Below are 15,454 nucleotides of genomic sequence, written 5' to 3'. Positions count from 1 at the left end.
TCGTATGTTAGCTGTTTAAAATTACAGCCCTGTATGGGATCACATTTAATAAGTACGAGAGTTCATAAATCAGGAAGATCTCCTGCATACAGTTAGAATTGTACTACTTAATTCTGATTAGTTTGCCCAAAACAAAAAGTATTGTCACTTGAAGCAGTAAGTTATACAGCAATAAGCTTTTCAATTTTGTTCTAATTTTAGTGCAGGGTACCCATCTCAGACTCCAGCATGAAACTAAAGATGACAGGGAATGCAGAAAGGATGATAAATGCCAGACAGCTGTTAGTATGCTCATGGAAATGGACATTCTGCACCTCAAGGTAGGGAGATAGTATTTTTGAACCTCAAGTTAGGTGCCGGTGTTTCGCTCGGAAACAGAAGGGTGCCGGGAAAGCGCTGGAAGATTTTGCTGGATGCGGAGATGGATAGCTGTATGCTGCATGGAAGATGGCAGCCAATAATCATAGTTTGTTTCCCCTCGCACTGTTAGGAGTGATCTGAGCTCAAAGGCCAGTTGTGGAACAGCCCACAGCCCCAGTCCACCCAACGTAGACATCCAGGGGAGGGGGATGGCATCAAAGTCAGAGGGTCCAACACCCAAACAGCAGCTTCAGGCAGGAAATGGCAGCCTATGGGCTATCTCCAGAAATATCTGCAACATTCTGTCAGCAAAAGCAGACTCAGGACTGACGTGTGGTGCAAACGTTGTATCCCCAATGCCCAGAGGAAAGTTCAGTTCAATGAGTCAAATTTAGGCCATGTGGACAGCTATTTGTTTAAGGAAACATCAGTCTTTTGTCAGCTGGTAACATTCCTGTTCAGCCCACATCCAGACTGAGGAATTTTCAGATTTCCAAAATTGTATACAAAATGTAGCAGGGGGTTTATGTGCAACTTGCCATCTCACTTATCTGATGCGACAGCATTGCTAGACTCCTGGTGGATCAATAAATCCAGAAAATATTTAAACCACAACACTTGAACAACTAAAACAAAGAAAAATGAGAAGACATTTCTAGACATAAGTACACACTGAGGTTAAATATCAAAACCATTGGAACCTGGCCAAACTGAGTTAGGCACAGAATCAAGTCATTGTGACACAGTAGGCCATTTGGCCCATTCAGATCTTGCCAGCATTCTGGACAGCAATCCAAATCAGTCTTATTCTCCTCCTTTATCCTTCTAGGTCTGGACATTTATTTTCTCCAACAGTCAGTGCAATTTTCTTTTGAAATAATTGATTTCCTCTACTTCTACCATCTTGGAGCAAGAGACTAAGTGGAGATCAGATAGAGGGGTACAGGATTATGACAAGTTTAATTAAGGTGGAAAAAAGAAAACCTTTTCCCCTTTAGCTGATGGCACAGGGATTAGCACGCACAGATCGGATGGCTTGTACAAGAGATAGAGTGATATGTGAGAGGACCATTATCCCAATGACCTGGAGCTCACTAACTACAAGGTGGCAGCAATGTCCAACATCTCACGCCTTCATGCAACTTCATCTTCTTTCTGCTGGAGCTCAACCATCTCCATTTAATTTCATTACTCCCCATCTATTCTTATGAACCTGCCCATGAGGGCATTAGTCTTTGTCCTGTTGAGGTAAAACCGGTTTCCTTTTAATCTGTGGGAGGGGGTGGGGTACCTTCTGCATCAGGAATAGAGCTAGTGCCACAAGAACATGAAGCCTTCCTACCTGCTCCTGGCCTCACATTAATCCTCCCTACCTTTATACTTTGACTCCCACTTGTGCACAGCACCAGGAGTAATCCAAAGACTAATACTACTTTTCAACTTGCTCTCCAGCTCCTGAAAGTTTGCCCATAGAGCTCAGTACATGATCTCCTTATGTTGTTGGCCATTTTGTACCACAACTTCTGGCTCATTCCCTTCGCCCATTGAACATGTTGAACTTTCTCCATTACCTCAGCACCAAGGAGGCAACACACTGGGCTGGACACTACAGAAAAGCAAGTCTGCTCTCCCCCTACAGTCCCCGTGGTACCATGGTTTGGATTGCTTCACCTCAATCTCTCCTGAATATTACATTATTTCCTGAATCAACATCATTACAACAAATCATTTGATCATTGCCTCATCACTGTTTGTGGGACCACTCGGAGAATGGGTCGGCTGCCAATTTATAACTGTGACTATGCTTTAAAATACTTAATGTTAAGGCCTTTGAGACAACTTGAGATTTGTCAGGCAGTACAGCAATTTCTTTCTTTCCTTTAACTGAACAGTGACTAGGAAGCCCTGAGGGCTGGGGTATTAATTCTGAGCCTTGAGTGCTGCTCTGTGAGATGCGTTAATCCAACACAGACCAGGGATCAAATTCAGAAACTTTCTCATCTATGTAAAGTGAACCTACAGTGTGTGCAGTTATTAGACACTGCATGTTGAGTAGACTGCAAACCTTGAATCAAAACAATGTTACTGACTATTAACCCCACCGCCTCATTTGACTGATACTAATCGCAATAATTGCTCCCTATCCAAATTATGCAGCAGTGTTTCCAGTTGATTTAAACTTTTTAATTCAATTTTGATCTGAATTGGGTGCAATGAAACCTGAGTATTTTGTGGTTTAATTTGCTCCTTGGGTGTTGGTTTTGTAATTTCACCAACACAATGAAATTTCACCATGTCAAATCATTGCAATGAAAGTAGATATCAAACTAACAGCTCTTACTTATCCTCTCGTGTACCCCAGCCCATTGTGCACTCTGCAGCATGATTAAAATATAAATATTCAAGTTAAACACTGCACTATTAATGGTGGAAAGGTTTATTTATTTGTTAAAAAAAAGCCCATTGCAAATTCCACAGACCTTTAGCTCATTATATCTGACATGAAAATAACTCCCATAATACATGGTCAATGAGGTAATATGTGACATTACTTGTGGAACAAATTCCACACAACCACCTACTCGCTCAATCATCTCATTAACTTCTGTGTTTACAAAGACAACAGAATAAACTCTCATACGCTTTCTCTGTGGTGCCAAAATGCAGGACAAATCCTTCAGATATACTCCTGTTTTATTAACAGCTGACTTGCATTGCATCAACAACTGCCATGTACTGCAGTGTAATCACATTGCGTAGATTCATGGTTATCACGGTTATTTAATTCTTAAGTACTGTTTGTAGTGAGGAAGCAATTATAGCAAAGAAACACTCCATCCCCACTTCCTTGGGAGACAAACATTTTGAGGCTGAAAACTCAGAGGCAATGCTGATACTTACACTCGTACTGTGTCCTCCTGCATCACTGTATCCACCACTTAGTGAATTTACTGATGTCCAGGAACACATTGGATCCCAAACGAAGTTAAGGTTAGGGTTTGGTAGTGGAGGAGGAAGGTTCCCTGCCTTTGCGCCCACCATTTAAATCGGCAATGGCCATCAGAGGGGCGGAGAAAGGTTCCTTTCACCTAGTACAAGGAAATCGAGAAATTTCTTATAACAGAGATCCAGCCTTTTATTTGGTACTACGTTTCCCCTCTGCAGACTTGTGGTTACTGGAGCCCTGAATACTTTCAGGGCCTGTTTATTGTAAGAGGTGCATACACTAGTAAAGTAAGTGTGAAATGAAGAAGACAGGATCAACAAAACCAAAACTGTGCCAATGTGTGAGGTGCCCCTGAAGTAACTGTTCAGCTGTCTCATTACTCAAGTTACTTTGTCACAACATTTAAAAAAAAGCTAGAAAGACTTTTCAAGTACATTATTCCATAGGCTTCCCATCTCATTAACTCGAGCTGTCCCACATAACACACATTTAGTCAACAGAGAGGCAAGGCTGAGATCTGATCCTACATCTCTAAAATCTACTTTGAAATGGCAAGTGTTAAAGTCCTGATAGCAGTTGGTCAAGGGTGGAACCAGAGCCAATCATTACTCAATTTCAATTTATTCACAGAGTGGAACATTAGACACACACACTTCCTAACTCAACAGTCACCTTGGTGTCAGTAAGAGTCTCTTCATGTGTTGAAGTAACAACCCATCCATGCATACCACTGCACACTTAATCACAATTGATAAAGAATGAATTGTAATAATAGTTCAGTCTTACAAGTGACCATTCACATAGCATTGCAGTTGAATACTCAATGTGTGCTCTTTTGGGATGAGGCTGAGCCAGAAATATCATTCAGCAAATCTAGAAAAAATGTTCAGCTCTTGCCTGACTGCTTCCCTGACTGAGATCGGTCGGTTTTGATTTATTTTATAATTATTCTTATGAGATGAGCTACACATTGCAGACTGGCTTCTATTGTCCATCCCTAATTGCCCTCAGAAGGTAGTGGTAGACCTTCTGTTGAACTGCTGCAGCCCTTTACTGACTGTGCTCCCTCAGTGGTGTTGGATAAGGAACACTGGATATTCACACAGTGATGAAGAAATTGGGAATATACGTTCAAATCAGAACGGTGGGAGACTTGACCACAGACGTGCAGCTGAAGGTGCTTCCATGATCGTGCAGCTCCTCTTACTAATCATAAAGATTTCAGGGATATTTGGTGCAGGTGAAAAATTGTAGTCAGTCGATACTGCAGTCACAATGGACCAGTGGCCGAGGGAGTAGATGTAAAGGCCAGTGGCAGGAGGATTAATGCTACGAAGCTTCATGACAGCTGTTGCAGCTGCTATTACCGAGATCAAATAGAGACCTCTGTGAAAGATGGGAATAGACTTGGGAGGTGACAACATATTCAAGGACTTGAATGTTGGGACAATAGTTTCCAGATGTGGAAACGGTTGGTTTTATAAGTGGTACATGCTAAATGACTGGGGAACCTTCACAGAGACACTAATGACTTAATGAGCTGTTGCAATACAGAACTATCACAATGAAACTCACTTAGGGAATGATGGACCATCACAAAGACACTTACGGATTGACAACTAATCACACTGAAGCACAAGGGAACCATAACATTGATTCCTGGAGTTGGGACAGAATATGGTGATTGTGGCATGCTGATAATAAAGGAAGTTGAATTATTTTAATATAAAGTTTATTCCATTTAATTTGTTCAAGTTTTATATTAAACAACACAACTGCAGGCCAACAAGCTGCAGTCTACCCAAGGCAAGCGGACAATTGAATCGCATAATCACATTTTCTTCTAGCTATTAATGTCATCAACACTCTGGGGATACGGCATTGGGTAAACTCAGACAGGTGGCTTCTTGAGAAACGAACACTTCACAAGTCAGGATGTAAAAATGTACAAAACCTATCCACATCCACAGTATCTCTATTCAGTCATAATTGGTCTAAGCTTCAAACTTTCTACACACAAATGTTATAGTGTTGAACAGAGTAGCCTCACGTTAGGTAATTTTGATACCTTACCTACCACACAACTCTTCCTTGTGATGTTGAATGACAAACTTACTTACTGAATGCAAGGATTGCACAATTACATTCTCTACTGTCATACTGCTGTTTTAGTTTCTCTTCACAATATACACAAAAGAATTTCAGCTGAACATTATTTGCAACTATTCTGCAAGGATGACATGACTGTCCATTAACAATTAATTATTTTTTTTAAATGTAAGATAAGAAATTCAACTCCTATTTTTCATCAAGCCCAAACAATAATGCAGGTTAACTTACATGGTTCATGGAAGTATTTTGCAGGGTGCCCTCAATGGCATGAAATGCTGTTTTCACCTTAAAGTAACGTTATCTTCACAAAAAAGGAGTCAGAACAGGTCATGCAAGATTTCTAACTGATGGGATATCATAAAATTGATGACTTTCAGCATGACACATTCTACTATGCCATCAAAACAAACAAACAGTTTGCAGAGGCTTGTTTCTTCCACCAAACCCTGTCAGATTGTGCTGGTGGCCAAACTGCCAGGAGAAAAGTGACTGTTTGTACTGATTTCCAGAAGATGTTATACCACTGCCCCTTTGGTACATTGGTCCCATCCGAACAAACTCAGAAGCTAAGAGTTGCGTTTTCATTTTGACATTGTCACAATCCAAAGGGAAAAAGGAGAGTGAGTTTTAAAAAGATGTGACTGAGCTAAAACTACACCAAACACAAGATAAGGGAAAGGTGAAGTGACCCCATGAAGAAATGTCAGGATAACCACACAGAGCCTTAGGCTAATTCTGCTATTCAAAAGAGATTGCTAGAAAGAAATCACTTACTTACACCCAACATGACCACCATGTGAAACATCAGTTTGTTGAACTTTCTTTGACACAGACTGACAAAATGCAAATACTAATTAAACAAAGATTGACTTTTAACCTGAACAACGTATGCAGGAGTAAAATAAATCCTACCAAACCATGAGGAGTAGATTACTGTTAAATGCAAGAAGCAGAAATAAGAGAAAATTTGGGGTTGTGGGGGACTGAAGATGTCAAATTGCCAACTTTAATTCTCTCTGAATCAATACAAATCACTTTAACTACCTCCCATGGCTACTCAAAATCATGCCCAGTAATACTTTCATGACATTTTCAAAACATTTTAAAATTTGCTTTCAACAGCAGAGATGTTCTTAAAGTCACCGTTATCTTGCATGTTTCACTCTTCTTTTTAATTCAGATAGTGACTGAACGATTTATTCTATGTGAAAGTTAGTTCACATCCTGTACCTTCGTGTCTGAGCTTAGCTCTGGGTTGGGAGAAAGACAGCGGGAACTGTATCTCTCTCCAAACATCTGCAAACAATCAACAACAGCACAGCTGTCCAAACCACCCCTCCTCCATCCATCCCTTTCAATAATTCAACTTTCTACTTACTTGATTTTGCATGAAATAGCGCATTCATTAAACATGCAGTAAATAAATTTGGAGGACATTGCAATCAAGATCGACCCACAGTATAGTTAAGTTCATACCAATCCCTAAGTTAACCAGCCAAACAATTCTCAAACTAATAAAAGGACCCTGTGTGTAATTTATATGACAAATTATTCTAGAAGAGAATTGAGATCAGTGATGAATATTTCTGCATACACTCTACAATATAAATGGAAATGTTAGGAGTCAGAGTGGAGAGAAATAGACTGATAAACATTTTTGAAAATTTGATGGGTTGCATTATGGATAAGCTCATGTCCACTGTAGCAGCTTTTGCATCTGAGCTGAGAGTGAGCTCAGCATCAGTCCACTCCTGAACTCCTTCCATCTGGAATACTGACAGAAGAAATGAAATACAAATTGTAAAGTATATTTGGCGTTCGGGGGCAGGGAGCTAGAGGGAATTACAAAATATTGGAACTGTGTGTTTGGATCATTCCTAATTGATTTTTCACAACAGTAAAATCACAGGAGTGAAATAATTATGTACATGTAGCAGTTAATTAGTTAACTATCATTTTCAGAACTGAAAGACTGATATTCATTTGTCCACCAAAATAGTAGCCTAAAATCCAGAAATCACTACATAACAAAAATTGAGAAATTAATAGATTTTTAAGGTTCCCTATTCCTCTAGATTAAAGTTACTGTTTGAAGGAACTCAAATAAGGAGTAAGTTTTACTTTTGATCAAAGGTCGAACATATTGTTCATTTTTGACAACTTTAACCATATTTTAATCCCTAGTTTACAAGTTTACTCTGAATGCTGTCTAAAAACAAAATGCACATACATCAGATTTTTGAAATGTGCATGCTCACCAATATGAAGAACTGAGAGAATATATTTTGAGATATACATATACACACATACATACATATACACACACACACATACAATGCTCAATAACCAAATTACTTTAAAATACAATCACTGTTGTTTTGAAGTCAAACAAATCAGCAGATTTGCACATAGTCCTGAAACAGCACTTGAGATCAATAAACAAATAGATGGTGTGAAAGTATTGATTTGGGGTGAAGCATAGGCCCAGGACATCAGAATAGTTTGCTGTTCTTCATCAAATATAGCTAGTGAATCTCTTACATTGGAACAATCTATCAATGATGTTTCATATTTTAGAACAAATAAACAACAACTTAAATGTAGAAGAATCAAAATATGGACTTCAAATTAAGGAACATAAAGATACAACAGTATCTTCCTCGACCTACACGTGTTACAGGTAAATAACTACAAGTTATTTTTAATTTGTTTACTTTAAAAGATCTCACAGATAATCCAATGCTGAAACATTATTTAAGCTTTATTTCATGTGGTTTTCAAAATAAGACCCCTCCACTAAGCAACTTAAATCTCACAACCCAATTTGGCTATTCCCGATTAATGGAGGAGTCTGGCCAGGATTCCAAACAATAATGTCTTTCTCTGGAAATGTCCAGGGTTGGATCCTTATGCAGTGGTGTTCTTCAAAGTTCTGTTACTGAATTGTTCTGGAGTTGGATTTGTATGCAACTTTTTTTTTCAAGTTTGTACTAAGACATTTTTGATGATTCACTAGATTCTTCCATTCCCCAATATTGATTAAATTCCTGGAGAATCCAGTCTGTAGCTTGCCTTCTTATCAGAAGTAGATCCCGCCCCTTGTTACATTTGTGGTTAGCTGCCTGTTTAAAACATAGCTTTTCCTGCAATTAACTCCTTTACTTCAGGACATTCCTTCTGCATACAAAGTCTTAATTGCTCATTTGTCATGAGGCAGAAGGCTATCAAACAGGGGTATCTCCTTTGTCCCAGGAAGCAACTTGATATCGTTACTTCTTCCCAAGGATGGTTAATTCATATGTTGCTTTTTAATTCCTTTATACCAGCTCCATATCCCTTTCATTTTGAGAAACAGCTCATTCCAGACAGAGGCAGACTGCTATTTTCCATGTGTAATAGATTATTTTTGTTGATTCCTTCAATCCATGAACAGTTGTTAAGGTTCTGAAGTTTACATTGTCACAGAAATTAAGTTAGATTGTGGAATGAATATTAAACACGTCAATCCTCTGGATAATAGCCAACAAGGCGGAGGAGAGTGGGGCACAGATGCGAGGTAAATCTACACCTTCTCAAACCATTTGGCTACTACTATCATTGTTCACAGTGGAAGACTTTGTCATTTGCTATACCAATACCTGCACCATCTTATTAGGAAATCTAAAAGTTAGTACTTTCACATAATCCTGTTGGACTATAACCTAGTGTTCTGTGATTTTTAACTTTATTAAGAGATAGCAACGGAGTGTCTGACATTGGTTAGGCCACTGTTGGAATATTGCGTGCAATTCTGGTCTCCTTCCTATTGGAAAGATGTTGTGAATCTTGAAAGGATTCAGAAACTATTTACAAGGATGTTGCTGGGTAAATAGATAAAGTATTTTCCCTGGGGTCGGGCAGTCCAGAACTAGGGGGCATAGGTTTAGGGTGAGAGGGGAAAGATATAAAAGAGACCTAAGGGGCAACTTTCTCACACAGAGGGTGGTACGTGTATGGAATGAGCTGCCAGAGGAAGTGGTGGAGGCTGGTACAATTGCAACATTTAAGAGGCATTTGGATGGGTATATGAATAGGAAGGGTTTGGAGGGATATGGGCCAGGTGCTGGCAGATGGGACTAGATTGGGTTGGGATATCTGGTTGGCACGGACGAATTGGACCGAAGGGCATGTTTCATGCTGTACATCTCTATGACTCTGTGGATTTTGAAACAGAGGCAGATGGATTTGGATCAGGGCTATCAAGCTTTCTTTTTGTTTATACTGGTCAGAAGGTTTTTTTGGAACAACAATCTAAGTGCATCAATTTTCAACAAGCATGTGACTGCAATCAAGTGCCTGAGAGAACACTACACTGTTAATAGATGGAATGTTTATACCGCTGAGTTTACAACAGACTAGAAAGCTCAGTTTTAGCTATGATTACAGAATAGAAAATTCAAGCTCTCAGTTCAGAAGAAATAGGAGTTTAGTTCGGAAAGGAGAACAAGTTTTTCCCAGAAGGAGAATCAAGATTTTAGTTCAAAGGAAGAAGTCACGCTTGCCATAGTTTACAGTTTCAAGGAATCTTCAAGTTGTTAGCACAAAAACAAATTAGATTAGAGTGATGAAGGGATTCCTGATGAAGGGCTTTTTGCCCGAATCATCGATTTTCCTGCTCCTTGGATGCTGCCTGACTTGCTGTGCTTTTCCAGCACCACTCCAGTCCAGATGATTTCCAGCACGTGCAGTCCTCACTTTTGCCAAAAACAAATTCGGCCATTTGAATTGTGAAAGATTCACACCAGCAAATTCTAAAAAAGAAATCTTAAAATTGCCTCTATAGTTCAAGGAAAGGAATCTGGGAGGAATCAATTAAGTAAAAACTCAAAGAATTGAGATAGGATTAAAATTTCTCTGAAATGATTATGTGTAAAAGGACAGCACTGGAAAACAGGCTGAAACTATGTTTTGCTCCTGAGCGTGGTAGTGTGGTCGAGCGGTCTAAGGCGATGGATTTAGGCTCCAGTCTCTAAGGAGGTGTGGGTTCAAATCCCACCACTGCCATTTGTGGGTCGCAGGTTGCACTGCAGGGAGTTAAAGTTTGTGTTAAGCATTGATGCATTTAAAAATGGGCAGCGCAGTGGTTAGCACTGCTGGCTCACAGCACCAGAGACCCAGGTTCATTTCCCGCCTCAGGCAACTGTCTGTGTGGAGTTTGCACATTTTCCCTGTGTCTGTGTGGGTTTCCTCCGGGTGCTCCGATTTCCTCCCTCAGTCCAAAGAGGTGCAGGTTAGGTGAATTGGCCATGTTAAATTGCCCGTAGTGTTAGGTGAAGGGGTAAATATAGGGGAATGGGTCTGGGTGGGTTGCTCTTCGGAGGGTCGGTGTGGACTTGTCGGGCCGAAGGGCCTGTTTCCACACTGTAAGTAATCTAATCTAATCTTTCTAACTATCTTATTATTGATTACTTAAGTTTGATACCCAAAATAAAACCAAAGTTCCATTATTGATGTGAATGAGTTTCAGTGACTAACCACCACGTATTCAACTACAGAAAAAAATACTCTATCCAACTTGGTTTCATCTGGGATTTGACTTGTCCACTATTACCATTAGCTGAGATCCTATCACAAACAGATTTGATAAGTTAAAGACACTAACAGTCAAAACATGGTGAGTCGGGGAAAAATGTCAGGTATTGCACCCCACTGCAAGGATCACCAGCATTGACAATATTTTGGAAGAAAGGGAAAAACAATCATACCAACAGCAACTACACATAAATAATAGAAACCATTGGGAGGGATATACAGCGTATTTAGGAACGAAGTGTCAGCATGAATTTGAATGGAGCTTATTTTACCTGAGAAGTTTCCTCATATTACTTATACAGTACATATCAATAGACATAGTCTCTGGGAATTTTCGAAAGATTTTGAAAAAGTTCCACATGGAGGTCTTGTTAATAGATTACAAATAGCAAAGATCCAAGTTGGATCACAGATTGGAATAGTGATTAACAGAGAGGCAATAACAAACCGGAGAAGTGTCCAATAGAACGTACAATTACTAATCTTTGCTCCTTCATTACTAACCTAGTTGTTAAGCTGCTGAACTAATGTTTGGAAACACAAAATTGAACATAATATTTCCTAATAGTTCTGATTAGTTAAGTAATTAGACAATTGCAAATTTGAAACATTGAAGAGTATTGGGAAAATGTTTATCACGAGCACAGAATTAATGCAATTAATTATTATGGAGTTTCTAGAAAGGGTTCTAGGTGAAACAGCTCTGCCTATATCTAAGCATCATGTGTTTCTGTTAAACAATAAGAATTATTCGAAGGATTTACTAAACACCAATCAGATGCCACTAACGTCGTTTTGTTGACATAAGTGTCACACCAAAATACAAGTGACCGGCATCTGAATTGGAAAAGGTGTATCAGAGATTGTGCCAAAAGTGAGCAGTAAGTTTAGAGGAATTCAATCTTCATAATCCAAAGTGCATTGTTGGTGCCATTAGGGGCACAAGTACTAAAATAGGATAGATAAAGATTAAAAAACCAAGTTATTTCAAATAAATAAGGAAACAAGGGCTAGAAGCATTTTTTAAAATTATTAACACTCACATTTAATATAGATATTAGGAAGATTTATTCAAAGAGTAAAAATACTTGAAATGATTTTTTCTTGGGGTGATGGAGACAAACCCTTGCTCATGTTCCAAATACGGTTAGAGTTTTAATTGAAGCAATTATAGTTTTCAAAAGAAAATAGGAGTCTTTTCTCACCCTCAACATTTTTCAGCTTATTAGTTATTAATTTGAGTTGTTAGGAAAGAAGTCCTTAAGTCAGAGCATTGTGATTTACTTAAGTAGAGATTTAGAACACTTTATGGTAGTAAATGGCATTGAATTTCTAAATAAATATGCTTTCTATTGGCCAGGATTAGTGAGATATCACAGAAATTGGGCAATGTTTTCTGTCAGAGATGCTAGTCAATCACGTTCTTCTCCAACCAGAATCCAAGGTTAGCCCAAGTCACAAATGACATTCTTACAAGAATGCCAATGAAAAAAAGGTATAAGGTCAGAGCAAATTAAAAAAAGAAAGAAACTGCTTTAGAGAATGATTTGTCAACCATCAACAGTCGGCCTAACAGAGTACTTGTGAAACAATAGAAGATAGTGAACTACACGAACCTCTGTGGCTGAATATTGCTCCCTTTTAATCATAGGTATCTTCTGATCAATCTATTCAGAGAGGTTATTGCACCACCCGGGAACAGATGGGACTTGAACCCATGTCCCTTTAATTATGTTTAATTGGTGGTATGGATTAATAGACTATTTAGTTATCCGTTATAAATAGGAACATACTGAACTGTGGTTCTTGGGTTAGGAGGTCACATTTGTAATGTGTAGCTCTGTTAATAAATGTTGGTAGAAATGTGTAAAGATTGGCTCTAGTTCTATCATTCACTACTTACTTTTCTGGAGGATAACATTCCTCTCAGTATTTCGGATACTTGTTTTTTTCTGATCCTATTATACTTGTGTTATTACATTGTGCCACTGCGTCTGTATTGGAAGAAATATATTAGAGAACTGACATATAAAGATAACTGATATTGTTTATTGTATTAAAAAAATTGTAGTGATTCTGCTCATTCCATTGTTTATTTGCTGCAATTTGGATCAATTCAAATTATTTGCTTCATGAAACAGAATAACACAGAAAAATAGCTCAAAATGACAGTAAAATGTCACAAACTATTGGCTAAAGGTAAAGTTTAGACCGAAAATCTTTATGAGGCTTAAGTTTTGACACAAAACAGGGAGGTGATAACTACAGAACCAACACATGATAATACAAGTTATTTTCATGGAAGTGGAAATGTTTCATCCGAAATCATTTCCATATCAGATCATGAACTGGCTTGCTTGAAATAGTCACCGTGAATGCTGCAAATCCAATTGCCTTGGTAACTCTGCAATATGCATTTCACCTTCTCTCCATGAGATCACAACACCCAGTTGGTGTCACTTTAAAAGTCCATTTTTCCAGGACAGTGGGTAGTCTGTATTGGGCTATACCACATGAGAGAGATGAATGAGAGTGTACATGACCTGAAAATGATTTGGTGCTCAGATGTTGCATATACAACAATGTTGATTGTTTGGCATCCCAAGGAATGCTAAGACTGCCACTGTAACACAGTTAAAGCAATTAGTTACACTGTCACCTGGGACCAACCACTCCAGAAACACACAGAAAATGAAGAATTTGTTAACACACAGTCGTTCCAATCTCCGCTGGTAATCAGTGACTTGCCAATGACCCTTTGTTAATCTTGCAGCATATTTAGTGTGAAAGCATTGAAATAATGATCTGGTGGAAATAGTTGGGGGCTCAAACCATTATTACAACTAAATACATAAACTTCCATTTTTGACTTCTAATATAAGAATATATAAGAATGACAGATTTATTCACACTTCATAGAGTGGGAATTTGCTGGTTTTACTTCTGTTGACAGTAAAAAAAAACTATCCAATATTGATACATTGGCTTTATTATTCATGCATTGTATCAGAGAGTGCAGGCAAAGTGTCAAATCTAATTAAATGCCATTTTGATTTTTCATTGCAAGTCAGGTAGCTTTCCAAATGGTCAAAAGTTGATTGACAAACAGCCAAAACTAATTTAACCGATGCTGCATTTCCAACTTTTGCTATTGAAATGTTTGACAGAAGCAGCAACAGTGATTGCAATGGGGCAGAGAGAGAACTTTTTAAATCTATAGATTTACAAGAAAAGTGAGCATCATTGCAAGGAAATGCCATGAGTATTAATGCACACTGCACACGAATGTAGGTTTCTGCTTAACCTGTCAAATTCCAGACTGGAAATGCTGTCACTATTTTGTTATTTGTAAAGACGTGGATAAATATGGATGGATAAAAGATAGATATATGCAAGCGATTACAGGATAGAGATTTTTTTTTCCTCTGTTGTGGGTGTGGGGATTTTACTTAGATGGCCATAGTCAAAATAATCAGTGGTTGATTTGAACTTCGAGTTCAGGTTACTGCCTTAAAATCGTTCTCAAGATTTCAGAATAAGTATAGCTTTCACTTTGTAGGTCCGTTGTATTCAGCTTGAGGTCTGTTGCAGTGGTTATTATTAATAACCCCATCTCCCACCCCCATGCTGTTCTTGCACAGTATCTGCTCAGAGTCACATTGCTAGTTCTTCCCTGTGGAATTTCATTGTATACTCCCAGAACAAAGTCGATCATTACAAATTTTCCCACAACATCACTGAATTACCGAGTTGATTCACCACAGCTGCCACTACCTAAACCCATCCAGCTGTGGGGAATCAGATAGAGCCATAAGCAGAAGATCACCATTTGAATCAATGTTGTCTCTTTGCCTGAGAAATTCTTACTGTCAGCTATGAACAAAACCACAGAGCACTCATTGGAAAATACCAAGACAGTTTCCTCTAGAAGCATTCCATACATTTCAAACATGTATATTGGACTAAAGATTTGTAGATCAAATTGAAATGATAATTACAAAATCCAAATAGTGGAAAGGCAAATTTCTCAACAAAGCAGATCAGAGTACTGTAATTACTAATAAATGTCCCTTAATTGTTTTCATTGCTCAACAACTCTAGGAAGTCCAGTGAACATTCTGCTCAAATAAAAATGACTATTTTAAAATAACTGCAACAGTTCCTGTCTGAGCAATGCTCGACTAGGGCAGAACTGAAGTCCTCAGTGTCTCTCAACTTCACACTGCAAAGTCTAACACCTTCCACCTCGTTAAAAATCACACAACACCAGGTTATAGTCCAACAGGTTTATTCGGAAGCACTAGCTTTCAGAGCGCCGCTCCTTCATCAGGTGGTTGTGGAACCTTGCACCTCAGCACATTCAGAGACAATGACCTGATCCAGAAACAAAACAGCTGTCTACATCTGAGGCCAGTTTCCCATTTATTATTACTTTTAGACTCAGTTCAAAGGAAAAACTGCAAG

The 15,454-nt window shown here is 38.6% G+C and overlaps 1 protein-coding gene and 1 non-coding gene across 9 annotated transcripts in view; one reads left to right on the top strand and one right to left on the bottom strand.

Moving 5' to 3' along the window:
* The window catches only part of plce1 (phospholipase C, epsilon 1), a 388,600-nt gene that overhangs the window by 227,328 nt on the left and 145,818 nt on the right, over positions 1-15,454 (bottom strand). The gene's annotated exons all lie outside the window — the stretch shown is intronic.
* Positions 10,381-10,462, top strand: trnal-uag (transfer RNA leucine (anticodon UAG)). The gene has a single exon. It is a non-coding gene; the product is annotated as a tRNA-Leu (tRNA).

This window comes from Chiloscyllium plagiosum, unplaced genomic scaffold (assembly GCF_037043375.1).
Source record: "Chiloscyllium plagiosum isolate Xiang-an unplaced genomic scaffold, Cpla_swu_hap1 HiC_scaffold_22, whole genome shotgun sequence".
Taxonomy (NCBI): domain Eukaryota; kingdom Metazoa; phylum Chordata; class Chondrichthyes; order Orectolobiformes; family Hemiscylliidae; genus Chiloscyllium; species Chiloscyllium plagiosum.
The sequence above is the reverse complement of the archived record's forward strand: the minus strand, read 5'-3'. Positions and strand labels throughout refer to the sequence as shown.